The sequence below is a fragment of the Oryx dammah genome, unplaced genomic scaffold (genome assembly GCF_014754425.2).
Source record: "Oryx dammah isolate SB20612 unplaced genomic scaffold, SCBI_Odam_1.1 HiC_scaffold_23, whole genome shotgun sequence".
Taxonomy (NCBI): domain Eukaryota; kingdom Metazoa; phylum Chordata; class Mammalia; order Artiodactyla; family Bovidae; genus Oryx; species Oryx dammah.
The window spans coordinates 92,405,572-92,427,535 of NW_024070207.1; positions in this window are offsets into that span (position 1 = coordinate 92,405,572).

Genomic DNA, 21,964 nt, shown 5'->3' on the forward strand with positions numbered 1-21,964 from the left:
ATCTAAAAGTTATTAATAAAGTACTGTGTGCTACTTTAAATTCAATGCGTAACCTCAACTGAAAATTTATTTGCACCATAATTTATGATAAAATCTAGACAATAGGATTTTTTTTTCCCTCCCTCAAAGACTGACACAATAATGGAATCTTAATTTAGGTTTCATCCTTGGCTCAATCAGTTCCTTAATACCTGGATTTGGTACTTCAATACAAAATATCTCAGTTTAATTTCATTCTTATGATATTTGTCCCCAGACTTTGCACTTTTCAGCCATATTTAAAATCACATACAAATCCACAAGTCAGCAAATGGCCTCCTTTTGATTAAAAAAAAAAATACCTTGTTTCCTGCTATGGAAAAACAAGGATAAGCATTTAATTCACTGTGAATACAGACAATAAGAATGTGTTTTTGAAACATTATCACATTTTTATCCCATTCTGTAAATTTTTATTAAAGATTAAAGTTAATACACTAGTTATATTAATATAAAGTTCGCTCATATTTTTTTCAGTGAATGGTGTTTTTGATAATAAATTAATAAATAGAATCGAGAAGGATTATCTACTTCATTCTGAAGATCTAAGAAACTTCCAGTAAAGATCTCTGGATTGAATGTATGGACCCAGAAGTGTTCTGTTAAGAAATGAGCAATAAGAATTTAAAGGGAGCCTGCTACTTTTGGAAGGAGGGAAATAGTCATTTCTTGGTTGTATGATCTCAGTACATTTTTCCACAGCTAGCTGCCATCTTTTTCAACAAACGAAACTTGTCATAATTTCCTATATTTTCTTAAGGAAAAAAAAGTCATCACTGTGGGCAGTACATTTTTAAAAGGTCAAATGCATTTTCTACAGAGATTGAACTGTGCCATTATTTCCAGATAATTTTGAAATTAACACACTTTGGCTGGACCAGGGCATACCATTAAAAAGATTTTATTTTTAAAATCCTGTAGAATAGATCACCCTTTGTTTATAAACTTGTTTAGTTGGCCTTTAGCCCACCTCCTCAGTGTTTTGAAAAGAGATAAAAAAGAGAAGTGTCCATCAGCAGACAAATGGATAAGAAAGCTGTGGTACATATACACATGGAATATCACTCAGCTATTAAAAATAATGCATTTGAGTCAGTTCTAATGAGGTGGATGAAACTAGAGCCTATCATACAGAGTGAAGTAAGTCAGAAAGAAAAACACCAATACAGTATATTAATGCATATATATGGAATTTAGAAAGATGGTAACGATGGCCCTATATGCAAGACAGCAAAAGAGACACAGATACAAAGAACACACTTTTGGACTCTGTGGAAGAAGGCAAGGGTGGGATGATTTGAGAGAATAGCGTTGAAACATGTGCATTACCATATGTGAAGTAGATCACCAGCCCAAGTTCGATGCATGAAACAGGGCACTCAAAGCCGGTGCACTGGGACAACACTGAGGGATGGGAAGGGGAAGGAAGTGGGAGAGAGGTTCAGGATGGAGGAAACATGTACACCCATGGCTGATTCATGTCATTGTATGGCAAAAACCACTACAATATTGTAATTACCCTCCAATTAAAATAAATTAATTAATTTTTTAAAAAGAGAAATGAAGTCAGTGGCTTCAAAAATTTTTACCAATATTTGGAGAAGATTCATTTAACCATTTAAGACAAACATCAAAGAAGCAAACATTTTTGAATATGAGAACAGGTTTTACATTCAGTGAAAATTGTAAGAGAAAAGATTCACCTTTTTCTTCACTTAGCAATTTTTGGATCGCTTGTTTAAATGAGGGCTTCCCTGATAGCTCAGTTAGTAAAGAATCCACCTACAATGCAGGAGACCCCAGTTCGATTCCTGGGTCTGGAGGATCCACTGGAGAATGGATAGGCTACCCACTCAAGATGAAAGCAAAAAGAGTCTATGGGAACCAAAATGGAAAAGGCATACTAAGTGAAAACTTATGGAAAAGTTGAAATATAACATATAGAAAATTAACTATGATATTTTACTTATTAAATCATCATATTTTTTCAAATTTCACAAAAATTGGTATGTAGAAATAAGAGTAATTTATGTAGAATTAAACAATGAAGAGGAGGAAGGAATTTTGAAAACTCTAAAAAAGAACATCTTGTTTGTTAACATAGAGAAAAGCATATTTGCATAAAATAAAAATCACCATTTGCCATTTACTAGCACTGACCCCAGCCTTGAAGGTAAAGCTATAAAATAATCATTTCTGTATATAAAATATAGATTGATTTACAAGTGAAAATTGAAATTGATAAACTACATATGGATGCATGCTTAGTCGCTCAGTCACGTCCAACTCTTTGCAACCCTTTGGACTGTAGCCCTCCAGGCTCCACTGTCATTGGGATTTTTCAGGCAAGAATACTGGAGTGGGTTGCCGTTTCCTCCTTCAAGACATCTTTCTGACCAGGGATCAAACCTATGTCTCCTGTCTTCTGTATTGCAGGCCAATTCTTTACCCTCTGAACCATTGTGTGGGGAAGCCCACAGATGGACATTACCTAGATTAAAGTACATATTTCATCAAATAGTGGTCTAGAAAATGGTATCAATCAAAGATTTTCACTTGAAGAGAAAGACAAATGTTTTATTCATTTCAAGGATATTACCTAAAATAACTTTTATAATATATATGGAAGGCTTTCTGGGATATTAAAATATCTAAATATTAAATAAATCATTCATTTAACAAACATTTATTAAGTACCAATTTTGTACAAGGGTATCATAATTTTAAAAGAATATGGCGCTGGTGCACTGGGATGACCCAGAGGGATGGTACAGGGAGGGAGGTGGGACAGGGGTTCAGGATGGGGAACACATGTACACCTGTGGTGGATTCATGTTGATGTATGGCAAAACCAATACAATATTGTAATTAGCCTCCAATTAAAATAAATAAATTTAAAAAATAAAAGAATATGACATGATACAATAACTAGCTCAATTCAAATGCTACTTCAAATCCTTCTCAAAAGGAAGCTGTAAATAAATACACATCTTGAGAGATCATTTTTAATGACAGCAGGTTTCTGTTTGGTTTAAGGTCAGAATCAGAAAACTTTCATAAAAGGGTTCAAGAAAATATCCAAGGCATCATATCACTGAAATGGCACCTTCTGTAGGCTACCAGGACAATGTGTCATTTCTTTTATGTTTTGCTTTGGGTTCCACCCTGAAGCAGACCCTGAGACAAGCATTCAAGGAGAAGGAGTTTATTTGGGAGGTGATCCCACCAAAAACTGATATGGAAGTAGACAGTTGAAATGGGGGAAAGGAGGGACACCAGTACCAGGCTCATCACACTAGTTACCACTGTGCAGAGCTGCTGTAAAATTCTAGGAGCCAGCATAGGATGTATGCCTCCTAGTCACCCCACCTAAGGAGCGAAGGGGCTAGTGTCTTTATACATCTACTCCCATCAGTCCTGACTGGACAATGAAGATGAGAAAGGAAATTTGAAATCTCTAAAAAAAGAGCATCTAACTGTTAGTATAGACATTCCTTACCTCCTCCCCAGCACACTTGGCCTAACCTGCTCAGCAGATGGACAAAAGTAGGTCTGGGCAGCAGGAGGAAGCCTCCAGGTAAAGAAATGCCAGTTCTGGCCAGCCAGAAGTCCAGCCCACCAGCATTCACTGAGGTAGGGTATTAGTCTCTGAGAGCTGCCGTAACAACTAACCACAAACGAGGTGGCTGACAGACAGAGGCTGATTCTCTCACAGTTCTGGAGTCCAGAAATCTGTAATCAAGGTGTCGTTGGGGCCACATTCCTTCTGAAGACTCCACAGAGGATTCTTTCTCCCCCTTCTGGTTTCTGGTGCATCCACATGGCCTTTGGCCTTCCTTGGGTTGTGGTTACATCACTCCAGTTTCTTCTGTCTTAACATCACCTTCTCTGCTGTGTCTCTGTGTCTTCTCCCCTTCTCTTCTCTTCTAAGGATATTTGTCTTTGGATTTAAGGGTATGTGTTAGTTGCTCAGTCATGTCCGACTCTTTGTGACCCCATGGACTATAGTCCACCAGGCTCCTCCATCCATGGGATTTCCCAGGCAAGAATATTGAAGTGGGCTGCCATTTTCTTGTCCAGGGGATCTTCCCAAACCAGGGATCGAACCCTGGTCTCCCACATTGCAGGCAGACTTCTTTATCGTCTGAGCCACCAGGGAACTTTGGATTTAGGACCCACCCTAAATCCAAGATGATCTCATTTCAGGATCCTTAACTTAATTATATCTGCAAAGACTATTTCCAAATAAGGCCACCTTTACATATCCTGAGGGTTAGGACATGGACGGGTCTTTTACGGGACCATAACCCATCACAGGTGATATGGGGGAGGAGATATGAGCAGGACCTCAACAGTGTCTGCTGCAATCTAGTGATTCTTAACCATCACCATCAACCTGTTCTGTGCCCTCTCATTCCTGGCCCATCAGCACAAAACATTCACCCAAGACCAGCTTTCAGTTACTTTGTGTGCTGTATCAGCTGCCAACATTTTTCCCCTTCCTCTACATATTTCCAGGCGGCACAGTGGTAAAGAATATGCCTGCCAATGCAAGAGATGCCAGAGATGCAGGTTCTATTCCTGGGTCAGAAAGATCCCCTGGAGGAGGAAATGGTAACCCACTCCAGTATTCTTGCCTGGAGAATCCCATGGACAGAGAAAGCTAGTGGGCTACAGTCCACGGGGTCGCAAAGAGTCAAACATGATTGGGTACATGCACACACATGCACACACACATACTATATAGATAACTGTGGATTTATTGGTTATATATCAGACATAAATTGATCCATAAGAGTTGTAACCAAAACAAGCAGGGATGGAATGCCCCTCACACTTACAACAAATCTTTCTGTGAACAAAACATGGTGCATATATGGATATATAGTCACTGTATAAAGGCAATACCCTAAAATTCTTTCAATAAAACATAAGGTTTGGAATGAAAAACTTAAGCTGCAACGTCACAAAACAATTTAACTGAAACCCCCAGAGTTTCACACTTATGGTTGCAACAAGTCAGGAGAACTGTCAAGCCGCACGCAATGGGTGAAACATTAATTGGGGCCTGTGCCTTGCATATTAGAGTATGTTTCTCCAGGTCTGCCATAGCCTGAAAGTTGAAAACAATTCTCTCAGCAAGTGACACAGCTCACAAGCAAATCCAGAACACTGTCACTGCTGTTCATGAGCAGGTGTCTGTCAGTTTTTGGTGGGTGTTGAATTACTTTGCTTCCAGATCAAAAGGGTTGGTTTCATGATTATGTTTCTGCTCCTCACTTGTCTGGTAAGATTTTCAAAAAGGTCCTTTTGAAGGGCAGTAGGGAAGAACCCTGAGTTGAGTAGCACTCTGAGAGGCAACACAGATTGAGTACACTGAGAAAATGAGGGAAATTCTGAGAAGTGGGTTGTGGGATAGAGTGGGATGGAGAGGAGCATGCCCAGAGAGGAAGCCATAGGCAGGGGTCCACTGATACACCATCCCTGACCCTGTGCCAGCCTGGCAGCCCATTCAGCCACTTCTGCAATTGCCACTTGTCCAAAGCATTTCATCCTGGCACATCTGGTTGAAAGTGGAGAAGCTGTGAGGGGAGGACTCTCATAAGACCGAATGTACCATTTAATGACTCAAAAGTGGGACTCCATCAATTCCAAACATAAAGCACATAGTGTGCATTCATTCATTCAGGTACTCAATCTCTCTGTGTGTGCTCAGTTGCTCAGTTATGTCCGACTCTTTGAGACCCCATGAACTGCAGCCTGCAAGACTCCTCTGTCCGTGGGATTCTCCAGGCAGGAATACTAGGGTGGATTGCCATTTCCTGCTCCAGGGGCTCTTCCGCCACTCAGGGAGTGAACCCATGTCCCTGCATTGGCAGGTGGATTTTTTTTTTTACTACTGAGCCACTTGGGAAGCCCCATTCAATGTACTGAGTGACAGGCAATATACAAGATGCCTGAGTCCTAAGATCCTAAGAGTACCTAAGATCCCTGTGAGTCCTATTCTCACCTCTTTTCCTTGAGTTTGGTCTCACTATCTCAGTCTATGTATTTGTTGACTAAGGACAGTAACTTCTGTTCTCTTTCCAGAAAGATTTTAAAAACCATGATGGCACTATATTTAAGGCCCTCATAATTACCCTATGTTATATTAAGTCTAGATGCAATATTAAGTAGATTATAGAATCCTGCCACAATTCAACAATAGATTCAATGCAATCCCTAAAAGCTACCAATGGTATTTTTTACAGAAATAGAACAAATGATTTCACAATTTGTGGGGAAACACAAAAAAAACTCAAAAAGCCAAAGCAATCTTGAGAAAGAAGAATGGAACTGGAGAAATCACCCTGCTTGACTTCAGACTATACAACAAAGCTACAACCATCAAAACACTATGATACTGGCACAAAGACATAAATATAGATCAATAGAACAAAATAGAAAGCCCAGAGATAAATCTATGTACCTATGGACACCTTATCTTTGACAAAGGAGGCAAGAATATCAGTTCAGTTCAGTTCAGTTCATTTCAGTCGCTCAGTCATGTCCGACTCTTTGCAACCCCATGAATCGCAGCACGCCAGGCCTCCCTGTCCATCACCATCTCCCGGAGTTCACTCAGACTCACGTCCATCGAGTCTGTGATGCCATCCAGCCATTTCATCCTCTGTTGTCCCCTTCTCCTCCTGCCCCCAATCTCTCCCAGCATCAGACTCTTTTCCAATGAGTCAACTCTTCACGTGAGGTGGCCAAAGTACTGGAGCTTCAGCTTTAGCATCATTCCTTCCAAAGAAATCCCAGGGTTGATCTTCAGAATGGACTGGTTGGATCTCCTTGCAGTCCAAGGGACTCTCAAGAGTCTTCTCCAACACCACAGTTCAAACGCATCAATTCTTTGGCACTCAGCCTTCTTCACAGTCCAACTCTCACATCCATACATGACCACAGGAAAAACCATAGCCTTGACTAGATGGACTTCAGTCGGCAAAGTAATGTCTCTGCTTTTGAATATACTATCTAGGTTGGTCATAACTTTTCTTCCAAGGAGTAAGTGTCTTTTAATTTCATGGCTGCAGTCACCATCTGCAGTGATTTTGGAGCCCCCCAAAATAAAGTCTGACACTGTTTCTACTGATTCCCCATCTATTTCCCATGAAGTGATGGGACCAGATGCCATGATCTTTGTTTTCTGAATGTTGAGCTTTAAGCCAACTTTTTCACTCTCCACTTTCACTTTCATCAAGAGGCTTTTTAGCTCCTCTTCACTTTCTGCCATAAGGGTGGTGTCATCTGCATATCTGAGGTTATTGATATTTCTCCCTGCAATCTTGATTCCATCTTGTGTTTCTTCCAGTCCAGCGTTTATACAATGGAGAAAAGACAATCTCTTTAACAAGTGGTACTGGGAAAACTGGTCAACCACTTTAAAAGAATGAAAGTAGAACACTTTCTAACACCATACATAAAATAAACTCAAAATGGATTAAAAATCTAAATGTAAGACCAGAAACTGTAAAACTCCTAGAGGAAAACATAGGCAAAACACTCTCTGACATGAATCAAGCAAGATCCTCTGTGACCCACCTCCCAGAGTAATGGAAATAAAAACAAAAATAAACAAATGGGACCTAATTAAACTTAAAAGCTTTTGCACAACAAAGGAAACTATAAGCAAGGTGTGAAAAGACAGCCTTCAGAATGGGAGAAAATAATAGCAAACAAAGAAACTAACAAAGAATTAATCTCAAAAATATATAAGCAGCTCATGCAGCTCAATACCAGAAAAATAAATGATCCAATCAAAAAATGGGCCAAAGAACTAAACAGACATTTCTCCAAAGAAGACATACAGATGGCTAACAAACACATGAAAAGATGCTCAACATCATTCATTATCAGAGAAATGCAAATCAAAACCACAATGAGGTACCATCTCATGCCAGTCAGAATGGCTGCTATCAAAAAGTCTACAAACAATAAATGCTGGAGAGGGTGTGGACAAAAGGGAAGCCTCTTACACTGTTGGTGGAAATGCAAACTAGTACAACCACTATGGAGAACAATGTGGAGATTCCTTAAAATACTGGAAATACAACTGCCATACGACCCAGCAATCCCATTGCTGGGCATACACAAAGAGGAAACCAGGATTGAAAAAGACACGTGTACCCCAATGTTCATCACAGCCCTGTTTACAATAGCCAGGACATGGAAGTAACCTAGATGTCCATCAGCAGATGAATGGATAAGAAAGCTGTGTTGCATATATACATGGAATATCACTCAGTTATTAAAAAGAATGCACTTGAGTCAGTTCTAATGTGGTGGATGACACTGGAACCTATTATACAGAGTGAAGTAAGTCAGAAAGAAAAACACCAATACAGTACATTAATGTATATATATGGAATTTAGAAAGATGATAACAATGACCCTATCTGTGAGACAGCAAAAAAGACACAGATACAAAGAACACACTTTTGGACTCTGTGGGAGAAGGCAGGGGTGGGATGATTTGAGAGAATAACATTGAAACATGTATATTACCATATGTGAACTATATCACCAGTCCAACTTTGATGCATGAAACAGGGCACTCGAAGCTGCTGCACCTGGACAACCCAGAGGGATGGAATGGGGAGGGAGATGGGAGGGGGGTTCGGGACTGGGGGACACATGTACACCAATGGCTGATTCATGTCAGTGTATGGCAAAAACCACCACAATGTTATAAAGTAATAGCCTCCAATTAAAATAGATAAATTTATTAATTTTTAAATAAGGAAATGAAAATTGCAAGCTAAAATTTAATTGTTTTTAACATGTTTGTTTAAAGCAAGAGAAATGAAGGATTAAAAATAAAATCTATTCTTCCAGGAAGCTGGGACTTCCATTTAGTAAAAGATGATTTAAGTGCTGTGGAGTACTTCACAGGTGAAAAGTTATGCAGCAGAATGCCTTTAACCACGAATCTGAAGGATGAATTATAACCTCTTTTGGTTTAATCACTCTGCCGATTGCCCTCAGGCTAGACACTTATGGATGACTGAAACTTTTCAGTCTCCATCTAAAGTAATAAGCATGCAGACATCAATGCCAGAAAGGCAATAAAATCTAGACTTCTGGAAGGTGAGGCAGAAGTTCAAAGTTTTGCAGTCTCTCCAACCCCTTCCCCCAGAAGCTTCTCTTTGCCTCTGAGTTATCCAGTAGTTTTTTTAATGTAATGGGCAAAGGAATTACTTGGGAAGCTGATTAGAAGTCTAATCTTAGACACCACCCCTGCCAATTTGGGTTTAGTCAAAGTAAAGATCTGGGAAATCTACCTTATTGACAAGCAATCTCAAATAATTCTGTTTCATGGGAGTCTGCTGATCACATTCTGAGAAACAGTGATCCAGGGGAAATTCATCCTGAATTTGCTACTTTTGCCCTAACAGCATGGTGATAGCAAAGCTACTTTCTTGACTTTTCAAATTTTTAATGATTTAATGAACACTTAGTTTATGCCAGGCATTTTGCTGAGAATTACGCTAGCTGAGATTCACATCGATATGTCTTTTTTTTTTTTTTAGGGCACCCTTTAGTTCTCATAAATATCTTGGATTTTGCTAGAGAAGAAATCTTGAAATTTATTGACCTGAAGATTTAGAGGACAGAGTTTAGACTTTACAGAACAATTGGGAATTGAGGAGGGAGAAATTTGAGAAAAGAGGGAGCTGCAAAGAGGGAAGCCACAAAATATGCATACATCTTCTCAATCCTTGTCTCTAGGGTATTTATCTGTGATTCCATTTTGATTTCAAGATTTTGGATCATTTTCACTATCAATATTTGGAATTCTTTCTCAGGTAGATTCCCTATCTCTTCCTCTTTTGTTTGGTTTGGTGGGCATTTCTCCTGTTCCTTTACCTGTTGAGTATTCCTCTGTCTCTTCATCTTGGTTATATTGCTGCATATATATGGAATTTAGAAAGATGGCAATGATGACCCTGTATGCAGGGCAGCAAAAAAGACACAGATGGGTATAGCGGACTTTTGGACTCAGTGGGAGAGGGAGAGGGTGAGATGATTTGGGAGAATGACATTGAAACATGTATAATATCATGTAAGAATCGAATTGCCAGTCTATGTCCGATGCAGGATATGGCACGCTTGGGGCTGGTACACGGGGATGACCCAGAGAGATGTTGTGGGAGGGAGGTGGGAGGGGGGTTCATGTTTGGGAACGCATGTACACCCGTGGTGGATTCATGTCAATGTATGCCAAAACCAATACAGAATTGTAAAGTAAAAAAAAAAATTATATATTAAAAAAATTATAATTGAAAAAAAATGCATACAAAGTGCAAGTGAAAGTGACTGTTGCTTAGTTGTGTCTGACTCTTTGCATGGACTATAGAGTCCATGGAATTCTCCAGGCCAAAATACTGGAGTGGGTAGCCTTCCCCTTCTCCAGGGGATCTTCCCAACCCAGGGATCAAACCCAAGTCTCCCACAATGCAGGTGGATTCTTTACTGGCTGAGCCACAAGGGAAGTCCAAATATGCATACAAATACTCCTCAAATCTATGACTGACTTCTGAATTATAAAACACGGAATAAGAGTCCAAGGAGTCTAAAAAATAAACAATAGCTAGAAAGCTGAAAAACTGAATAGCAATTTTAACAACTGCTCACTGCAGAGGAGAGTTTGGAGTTTAGGTAATCTCAGGTTAGAAAGACAAGTCACAAACTTAAACGCTTCAATCTTTCCATTGCAATTTCATCAGGGCCACATCTTTATAAGAAATGCCACATGCTAGGATTAGGGGATTCATCCAAGGGCAAAAAAGCAAAACTAAAATGAGTGAGTGAGTGAAAGTCACTCAGTCATGTCCAACTCTTTGTGACCCCATGGACTGTAGCCCACCAGGCTCTCCTCTGTCCTTGGGATTCTCCAGGCAAGAATACTGGAGTGGGTTGCCATTCCCCTCTCCAGAGGATCTTCCCAAACCAGGGAATAAACCTTCCTTAATGAGATCCAAAACCAAATTTCCAAAAGATTAAGGTGACTCATCAGTAATTTAGCCATCAACTAAAATGAAACTCAACACTTTTCAGAGTAAGACAAGAGAATCCAGAATCTCTGTAATGTCTCACACAAGAAAAATAATTGGATTTGTAAGTATAAAAAAATAAGAAGATGTGAAAAAAGTCAGTCAATATAAACAGACCCATAGGTGATCTAGATGTTGTAATTAACAGACAATGATTTTTAAATCACTGTGATAAACATGTTAAAGAATTTACAGGGGAAAATTGAGTAAATGGTAGAGGAATAAGGGGTTTGGGGAGAGATTCTCAAACTATTCTAAACAACAAAGACCAAGAGCATGAAATAAAAATTCTAGAACTAAAAAAATTTAACTTAAAAATTCACCCAATGACTTTGACAGTAGATTGTACCAACAGAATAAAGAATCAGTAAAATTGAGGACAGGACAATAAAATCAACCAAAGTGAAGCAGAGAGTGAGCAAAATTTTGAAAAAGGGTGAAATGAACCACAGTAACATACAGAATGATACCCAACAGTCTAGTTTAAGTGTAATTTGAGTCTCAGACTGAGAGGAGAGAGAAAACTATGCATAAAAATTATTTGAATAAATATTGACCAAATTTTCCCACATTTAATAAAAATCTAAATTCCACATATTCAGGAGCTCACTGACCCCTGCCCAAGCACTGTAAATACAAAAGAAGTCAAAGATAGGCACATCATAATCTAAATACTGAAAATCAGAAGTAAAATTTTTTAGGTAGCCAGAAGAAAAGAAAAGCACATTTATATACAAAGTAACAAAAGTAAGAATGATGTCTGACTTCTGATAAAAAGCAGTGGAGATCAGAAGGCAATAGAAATAAAATGCTCCAAAATTCTGGACCTTAAACTAAAAGGAATGAAGCTCTGATGGTAACATTTCCGGTAGTTCGGCAGTCAGGATGGCATAAAACATTGTTTGGTGGATATATTTTACATGCCCCTTCAAATTCTTTCAGAGAGCAGTAGATAGCCATTATAGCTTCTTGAGAAAAACATAGGAGAACAAAAATTTGGGCAAGAAGTTAGGTACAGGATGAACTAGATGGGAAAGAAACAAGAGGCAGGAACATGGGAAATTTGTTAGGAAAGTGATGTCACAATTTAGGCAAGAACTTGTTTTTTTGTCAAAGTTAACAAGTACTGGACAATAATGTCATCAAACCAGGCCTAGGCCTTAGGTTGCAGATCCAGGAACTTCATTTGTCTGGACATGGGTCATAGCCCCCATTCTGAGATGCATCCTCAAACTCATTAAGCTCATGGAACTAAAATGAAAGACCCAACAAAATGCTGACTCATGCATTTACAATGAGAAATACAAATGTCAAGAGTAACGGAAGATTCAAAATGGCAGATCGGCATATACCCTATCTTTATACATGGGAGACCAGAGATCTTGATGACTATGGAGTCACGCAAGAAAATTTTAGCTGATCCTGAGAAATACTCCTCAATTGAAGTAGCCTGAGCACCCTCCCACAGCACAGGGAGTTTGGCCAAGGATGTTCTACCTGCCATTCTCGTGCATGCTAAGTCGCTTCGGTTATATCCGACTCATTGTGACCATATGGACTGTAGACCAATAGGCTCCTCTGTCCATGGGCTTTCCTAGGCAAGAGTACTGGAGTGTGCTGCCATGCCCTCCTCCAGGGGATATTCCCAACTAAGAGATCGAACCCATGTCTCTTATGTCTCTTGCATTGGCAGGCAGAATTTTCACCATTAGCACCACATGAGAAGCCCGCCTGTCATTCGGCTTGGCCCTAATTCCCTCTGTACTGTACTGCACTTGGAAGAAGCCACCACCACCAAGGCTGTTTTGTCCTTCACAAATGTTAACAGAGCACTTCCATTTGCTGTCCAGCTTTGCTGGTCTGAGAGCCCTGCTGCCTCTTTAAAGCACTAATTATCCCCCTTGATCTACTGCATATGACCTTTACAGTTGAACTCTCAAATAGAAATTTCATTTCAACTGTATAATTTTCTAAGCTGACAATTCATTGTGGACTCTAAGAATGACAACGATGTGGAGCTGCATTACTGTAGATACAGGAACAATGGAGAAGAAGGAGCAAAAGAAGCTGTTAGCACAGATTTCAATGCAGAATCAGATAAGGGTTAATCAAGAGCAATAGGACAGTGAACAGATTTTAGAACCAAAAATTGCTTTTGCCAGCACCAAACTCCTACTCAGCACCAAAATGCCTTGCCTTCCAGAAAACCTCAGAAAATATGTGTGGAATGACAATGGAGTGGGAGCTGAAGCTCCATCAGCTCAGGTCTTATAAATACTCTGCAAATTCCAGGAAGTACTCAAGTTGCTCACTATCCCCAGGACAGGGAGGACACACTATAGGTGAAGGAAGTTATAGATTCTGTTGGAGTAAATAGAGTTGGGGTAAAGTGGGGAGAAGTGTAAATTAAAATCCTTTGAAGGCTCAGCATCATCTCCCAAGGGGGACTTTTACCAAAAAGCTAGTCATTACCTGGTTTTAACTAGGACATGGACTTCCCTTGTATCTCAGCTGGTAAAGAATCTGCCTGCAATGCAGGAGACCTGGGTTCGATCCCTGGGTTGGGAAGATAACTAAGACATGCATTTGAGCAAGCTCTGGGAGTTGGTGGTGGACAGGGAAGCCTAGCGTGCTGCAGTCCATGAGGTGGCAAAGAGTCAAACACAACTGAGCAACTTAACTGAACTGAACTAAGAAAGTCATAACTATTTTGCTATTCATTTTAAACAGTTCTAAGAACGCATATGTCCAGATTGCATACAGTGCCTTTACACTTCTAGTTCATTTATGCCCAATTCTGAAATAATCATTTCTGTTTCACAGATGAGGAAACAGAGACTCGGGAAGATTAAGGATCTTTTCTGATATTAACTTGGGTTTCCAAGTAACACAGTGAGAGGCAGAGCCGAGCACCTAAACCATGGCAATCTGGCTCTAGTGTCCATACTCTGATCCACTACACTACAACTCTCTCACATTGTGCCAGACCCAAGACCTTTGATCCATAAACATTAAGCCCACACACCTCTGCTACCCCCTTACCCAGAGCAACAGGGTATCTAAGGAAATGTGAAAGCAGAGCCAATGTCTAGTTTCATCTGAAGCCCTTTCTCTAAGCGGACCAAATGACTTCCACTTCCAGATGACTCCTGTCCCGAGGACCAACTCATCTCACTATGTGTTCTGCACCTGGTATGACCAGGGCCAGGCTACCGCAGGAGCAATGGAGGAAAGATACTGTTCGTCTGCCTTTGTTATTATGTTAGATTGTGGATTTGAGGTCCCTGAACCACTGAGATAAAGTTCGTTTTTTCTTCATACACCTAACTTGGCAGATGCTAGCATTATAACTGAGCAGATGTTTTCCCTAGAGAATCTGTTTCCAATACCTTATGATGAAGAATCACCTTCAGAGAATAAACAAATGTACATATGTGTAAGCTCCAGCAAGACAAAACCATCTATTTCAGATGAGAGACAACAAATGCTCAGTGCTTTGGGAAATAGATACCAGACAGGCTGGAAGTAAGGATTTATTTTTTAGTGTCATTTCTACTTGAAGTTTTTCACTATCCTTTCCTGCTCCCAGCGATTGCAATTGGGAACATTAATTCTAGATTTTACTGTTTATTTCCCTCAATGCAGTTTACATTAAACTGACAAAAGGCATTTTCATAAGCCAAGTATGCTAAATGTGCTTATTTAACATATTTCCACAGTGCTTGAATTTAAACCAGAGAGAAAGAGGGTAACCAGTATATAGCAATGTTTCTTTTTTAAAACATTTTGGAAGTTTTTCTATTGGTTTATTATTTTGTTGTCTTTTTTTAATGGCCAATTTATTCCCAGAGGTATGAAGATACTCATGCAATTCTTTTCAATGTTTATAAGTGGTTATAACTGATCAAGCTTATCTGTCTCAGAAGAACATTGTGGAGTTACTAACACCATTTTATTGAATAATGACATTTCACTCTTCACTTACATCGTCCAGTCAGTTGATATTTACATGTTAAATAATTCTTAGTTTCATGAGCTTCTATGAATAAGGAAAAGGTGAGTAGGATGTACATATTACATGCACTAAGTCATTTCAGTCATGTCTGACTCTTTGTGACTCCATGGACTCTAGCCAACCAGGCTCCTCTGTCCATGGGATTTTCCAGGCAGGAATACTGGAGTGGGTTGCCATTTCCTCCTCCAGGGGATCTTTCCAACCTAGGGATTGAATCTTCATCTCCTGAATTGGCAGGCAGATTCTTTACTACTGAGTCACCTGGGAACAATCGGATACTAAAATTTAAAAACCACACCATTTACAATAGCCCCTCCATGAAATATATAGGTATAAATCTAACAAAATATGTTCAGGATCTATTTGTGGAACTAAATAAAAATACAACTTATCAAAATTGTAAGATGCAAGAAAAAGTATGTAGAGGGAAATTTGGACAATAAATAAACACTGTGAACAACTCTATGCCCACATATTTGATAACTTAGATTAAATGGACCTACTCACATTAAGATGCAAACTACTACCAAAACTCACAAAAGGAAAATTAGGGGTGTTGAATAACCCTATTAGAAGAACTAAATCAACAATTAATAATCTTTAAAGAGAAAGCACCAAATCTAGCTAATTTCACTGGTGAATTCAACCAAATATTATAAGAAAAAACTATACCAATTCTTCACCATATCTTCCAGAAAATAGAAGCAAAGGTAATACCTCCTAATTCATTCCAGGAGGCCAGCATTATCCTAGTACCAAAACCAAATAAAGACAGTAGAATGGAAAGCTATAGACTAGTATCTCTCATGAACATAGATGCAAATATCTTCAACAAAATATTAACAAATAGAATCCAACAATGTGTTTTAAAATAATATACATCATGACCAAATGGGATTTATTTCAGGAATGCAAGACTAGTTCAACATTCAAAATTCAATCAACATAATCCATAACATCAGCAATCTAAAAATGTAAAATCATATGATCATATCAATAGATGCAGAAAAAGCATTTGACAAATCCAGAACCCATTTGTAATTAAAAAGAAACCTCATCAAACTAGAAAGAGAAGGGAACTTTCTCAACTTGATAAATAATATCTACAAGATAGCCATAGCTACCATCATACTTGAGACTGGACTCAAGTATGGACACTTTCCCCCCAAATCAGAAAGAAGGCAAGAACATCCTCTCTCACCTATTCAACATCCTACTGAAAGTCCTAAGTAATGCAAGAATAAGAAATAAATGTATATAGATTTGGAAAGGAAGACATTCTTTGCATATGACATGATTACCTGTGTATAAAATCCCAAAGAATCTCCAAAAAATCTCCTGGAATTAATAAGCAAGCATAGCAAAGTCATAGGATAGAAAGTTAATATACAAAATTCATAGGATAGGAATTGCATCCCATATGTAGTGATTTCAGCTACAATTTTAAGTTTAAAGAAAATTTTCATTTGTAATAGCACTAAAGGAGATCAGTCCTGAGTGTTCATTGGAAGGACTGATGTTGAAGCTGAAACTCCAATACTCTGGCCACCTGATGCAAAGAGCTGACTCATTTGAAAAGACCCTGATGCTGGGAAAGATTGAAGGCAGGAGGAGAAGGGGACGACAGAGGATGAGATGGTTGGATGGCATCACTGACTCAATGGACATGAGTTTGGGTAAACTCCAGGAGTTGGTGATGGACAGGGAGGCCTGGCGTGCTGAGGTCCATGGGGTCATAAAGAGTTCGACACGACTGAGCAACTGAACTGAACTGAAAAATATAAATACTTCAGTGTAAATCTCTTAGAAACATATAGGATCTATATGTGGAAAACTACAAATCACTAATGACAGAACTAAAAAAACGCTAAATAATAGAGAGGCATCCATGTTCATGTCTTGCATGCATACCTGCTAAGTCGCTTCAGTAGTATCCAACTCTGTGCAACCCCATGGACTGTAGCCTGCCAGGCTCCTCTGTCATGGGATTCTCCAGGCAAGAATACTGGAGTGGGTTACCATGTTCTCCAGGGGATCTTCCTGACCCAGGGATTGAACCCACATCTCTTATGTCTCCTGCATTGGCAGGCAGGTCCTTTACCACTAGAGCCACCTGGGAAGCCCTAAGTAGACTCAATATAGTTAAAATGTCAATTCTTCCCTAACTTGTGTTTATGTTTTAAGCAACCCTGATGAAAATGCTATTAGGATTCTCTATACATATAGACAAGATGACTAAAATTTTGATGGAGGGTAAAAGAAGTAGAATGACCAAAACAATATTTAAGAAGAACAAATTTGAAGGACTCACACTACCCAATATTAAAACATACTCTAAAGCTACAGTAATTAAGACAGATTGATATTGACCAAAGGATAGATGAAAGATAGACGTATAGATCAATACAAAATATAGTCTTGAAAGAGGCCCATATTAAGTGCGATTGATTGACTTTCGACAAAGTTGCAAAGGCAATCGACTCTGTGCAACCCCATAGATGGCAGCCTACCAGGCTCCCCCGTCCCTGGGATTCTCCAGGCAAGAACACTGGAGTGGGTTGCCATTTCCTTCTCCAATGCATGAAAGTGAAAAGTGAAAGTGAAGTCGTTCAGTTGTGTCCAACTCCTAGCAACCCCATAGACTGCAGCCTACCAGACTCTTCTGTGCATGGTATTTTCCAGGCAAGAGTATTGGAGTGGGGTGCCATCACCTTCTCCGAAAGAAAAGATAGTCTTCAACAAAACATGTTGGACCAATTGCATACCCATATGAAAAAAAATTGAACCTTAACCTGTACTTCACATTGTATACAAAAAACAAAACAAAAACAAAACCCTCAAAATGGATCAAATACCAAAACTCTTAGAAGAAAACAGAGAAAGCTCCCTGTGGCCTTAGATGACACCAAGATTTCTTAGATATGACACCAAAAGCACCATAAAAGTCCATAAAAGAAAATTGAAAAAGTGGACATCTTCCAAATTTAAAAATTTTTCTCTCTGAAAGCGAAAGACACTATAAAGTGAAAAGACAAGCCACAGACTGAGAAAAATATTTGAAATTCACATATCTGATAAAAGATGTATAACTCTAAAGTCTGTAAGAAAATAACCAAATTTTTAAAACTGGGCAAAGATTTGAAGAGACATTTCACCAAAGATGATACACAGATGACAAATAATCACATAAAAAGATGTTCAACATCACTCATCATTAAAGCTATGTAAATTAAAACTACAATGAGATACAATTATACCCCTATCAGAGGGGTTAAATAAAAAATACTGATGATACCCAGTGCCACTGAGGCTGCAAAGCAATTGGAACTCTCATAGGTGGGAATGCAAAATGGCCTAGCCATTCTAGAAAACAGTTTGGCAAAATCTTATAAATTTAAACATACACTTATCCTATGATCCAGCTTTCCCACTCTTAGGTATTTACTCTAGAGAAATGAAACTTACGTTCACACAAAAACCTATACATGAACATTTACAGCAGCATTATTTGTAGTTACCAAAATCTGGAAGCAAACCAAATATTTCTCATTAAGTGAATGGATAAACATACTGTTGTAGTCAGCAATAAAAAGAAACTAACTATTGATAGCTTCAACAACATGAATGAATCCTCAGATACATTATGCTAATTAAAAGAAATAAGTCTCAAGAGGTTACATACTATATGGTTCCATTCATACGGTATTCTCTAAAAGGCAAAATTATAGGAACATAGAACCTCTCAGTGTTTGCCAGGGACTGTGGATAGAAGGAGTGTCTGAATGCAAAGAGGTAGCAAAAGAGAATCTCGAGGGGTGCAGGAATTTTTCTATATCCTGTTAGTGGTGGTTACAAAAATCTATGCCTGTGTTACAAATCTAAAGTGAATTTTACTATATGCGACTTAATACAAAATAATAAACAATTCCAAAGTACTGACATCTTACTAAATTTGATAAAGATAATTTAAAAGAAACTCAGGAAAAGCAGGAAAAATGCAGTCATGGGAGTATATAAAACCATGTAGTTGGTCCCAATTTTTTCTTAAAGAGAAAAGGTCTGTTTCCTTTTGGTTAACATATCTTCCTCATTTTCAGGTAATAACAATTCTAAAGTCCTAACACTGCTGTTAGTGACTTAGATGTGTTCATAAATGAAGGCTATGAGCTTATAAAAATCACCTCTAAAAACTGAATCAACTCTAAGTGAATTAACTTTATTGAACTGTAAATCTAATTAATTGTATAGAAACCCATCATTAAGTTGACTCTAAAACCCTTGAGTCAAAAAATGGCAAATTCAGAGGCCATGTATAAACATGACCTAAGATAAAAGAAAAATTGTTCTGCCAGATAGTCTCAGTTTTTTTTTTTCATATTTGTAATGGTAATGATATTTTTTTGTTCCTGTAGTCTTGATTTCAATTTCTGAAAGGAACCAAACATTGTGATTTTTCAAAGGGTTTTCAAGCAACTATATGAATTCTTTCTGATCCAGAGGATGGAAATATTTGTAGTGAATCCAGTTTGAGTAACGTGGTGGCCTTGTTTTTACATTTAGCAAAGATGGTTTCATCAATCACAGGAAATGACACTCCTGACAGAAAGAAAATAAGATGTAAATTAGCTAGAGGAGAGAACTGAGCAGTGACTATTCCATTTGGAATAAGAAGGGCTCAGGAAAGCAAATTGTCATGCGGTTTCATCACCTAATTTCCAAATGACTTGCAGCCTTCCTTCCAATTATGAAATCTGCATTATTTGACTTGTTAGAACTAGCCTAGAGGGGAGAGAATTATTTGGCAAAGGCTGAAAGGGAGTAATCCTTTAGGAACTTGGTGCTTCTCCTTAAAGAAGCACTGTCTAATAGAAATATAACATTTGCTACTTGTGTAATTTTAAATTTTCTTGTAGTCACACCAAAAAATCCAAAGAAACAGGTGGGATTAATTTTAATAATATATTTTACTTAACATCTCCAAAATAGTATTATTTCAACATACAATCAACATAAAAATTAATGAGAGTTTACATTTTTTTCATACTAAGTCTTCAAAATCCATTATATATTTTAAACTTATGGTATATCTTAGTTAGGAGTAGCCACATTTCAAATGGGGCTTCCCTGGTGGCTCACGGTAAAGAATACACCTGCAATGCAAGAGTCACAGGAGACAAAGGTTCAATCTGTGGGTCAAGAAGATCCCCTGGAGGAGGGCATAGCAGCTGAGTCTAGTATTCTTGCCTGGAGAATCCCATGGACAAAGGAGTCTGGTGGGCTACAGTCCATGAGGTTGCACAGAGTCGGACACAACTGAAGTGACTTAGCATGCATGCATGCACACACATTTCAAGTACTCAATAGCCACAGATAGCTAATGGCTACCATATTAAACAATACAGCTCTAAAGAGTTTTATATCCATGGAAAATATGAGACACAATCGTGTTTCAAATGATCTTTGAAACTAAGAATAGATATTTTAGAAAAGAAGTAAAATTGGAAGAAAGTTGACTCAAATGTGTTCTTTTTAATAGCTGAATAATATTCCATTGTGTATATGTACCACAACTTTCTTATCCATTCGTCTGCCAATGGGCATCTAGGTTGCTTCCATGTCCTAGCTATTGTAAACAGTGCTGCAATGAACATTGGGGTACATGTGTCTCTTTCAATTCTGGTTCCCTCAGTGTGTATGCCCAGTAGTGGGACTTCTGGGTCATATGGCAGTTCTATTTCCAGTTTTTTTAAGGAATCTCCACAGTTCTCCATAGTGGCTGTGCTAGTCTGCATTCCCACTAACAGTGTAAGAGGGAAGAGATGATAAAATATGTGATTGGACTTTAGAACAATTAATGTTACAGTCTAACTTTATTAAATATCACAACAAATAATAGACCATATGTTGGTCTGGCCCTGGCCTTCAAAGTGCCTACTCATAGAGGCAGTCAATGAAACAGACAGGATATATAACAGAAGTCAGCACATCTATGGGTGGTACCTAGAATTAACACTACTGGTAAGCATTTCACTGCCTCCATGTTGGCACTGGGCCAACATGGGAGTTCCATAGAAATCTGGAATTCTATTCTAAACTCCAGAATAGCTCAGGATCTAATTATTTCCACTGCTGTGATTCATAATCTAGAGTAGCTTCTCTCTTGATGCTGATTATCGCCTAAAGCATGCCCCAAATTGCTCTACCTGTCAGCTCCTGGGATCAGCCTATCTAGGTATTCTTGCTGGGACTATTCCTTGCAGCTGGTTCAGTTTGCCACACTTGCAATTCTTCCTCTTGGAGGTCCCAATCCCTCAACTCCACACTAGCCTGGAGCCCACTAACAATATGAAAAATTTACCAGATATATTACATTGAACAAATAAATTAGCCTCAATATCCTTGTTTGCAAAGTGGGAATTAACCTGACAAGGTTATTATGTGTATCAGTAAGAAATGAATGAGGAAATGCCTTGTAAACTATAAAGAACTAAGTAGATATTAGTTATTAAGTTTGCTTAGTACTTACTATCCTCACATCATTGTACCCATAACTAACAACAACCAACTGTAGAACACCAGTATTGTAGAATGTAGCCCTTACATTCCTAAAATGTAAATAAGTCTCCTCGAATAGGAGTGTAGATTTTATTTAACTAATTATTATATAGAGCATTTTAAATAGTCTAACAGAGAGGCAGAAGTAAGATGAGAAACAACATCACTGAAGTCTAGATCCATGTACGACTTTCATACTTGGGTATTACTCATTTTGAAACTTTGTCCCTTTCATAATCTTCCTGGTCAAGTTTTA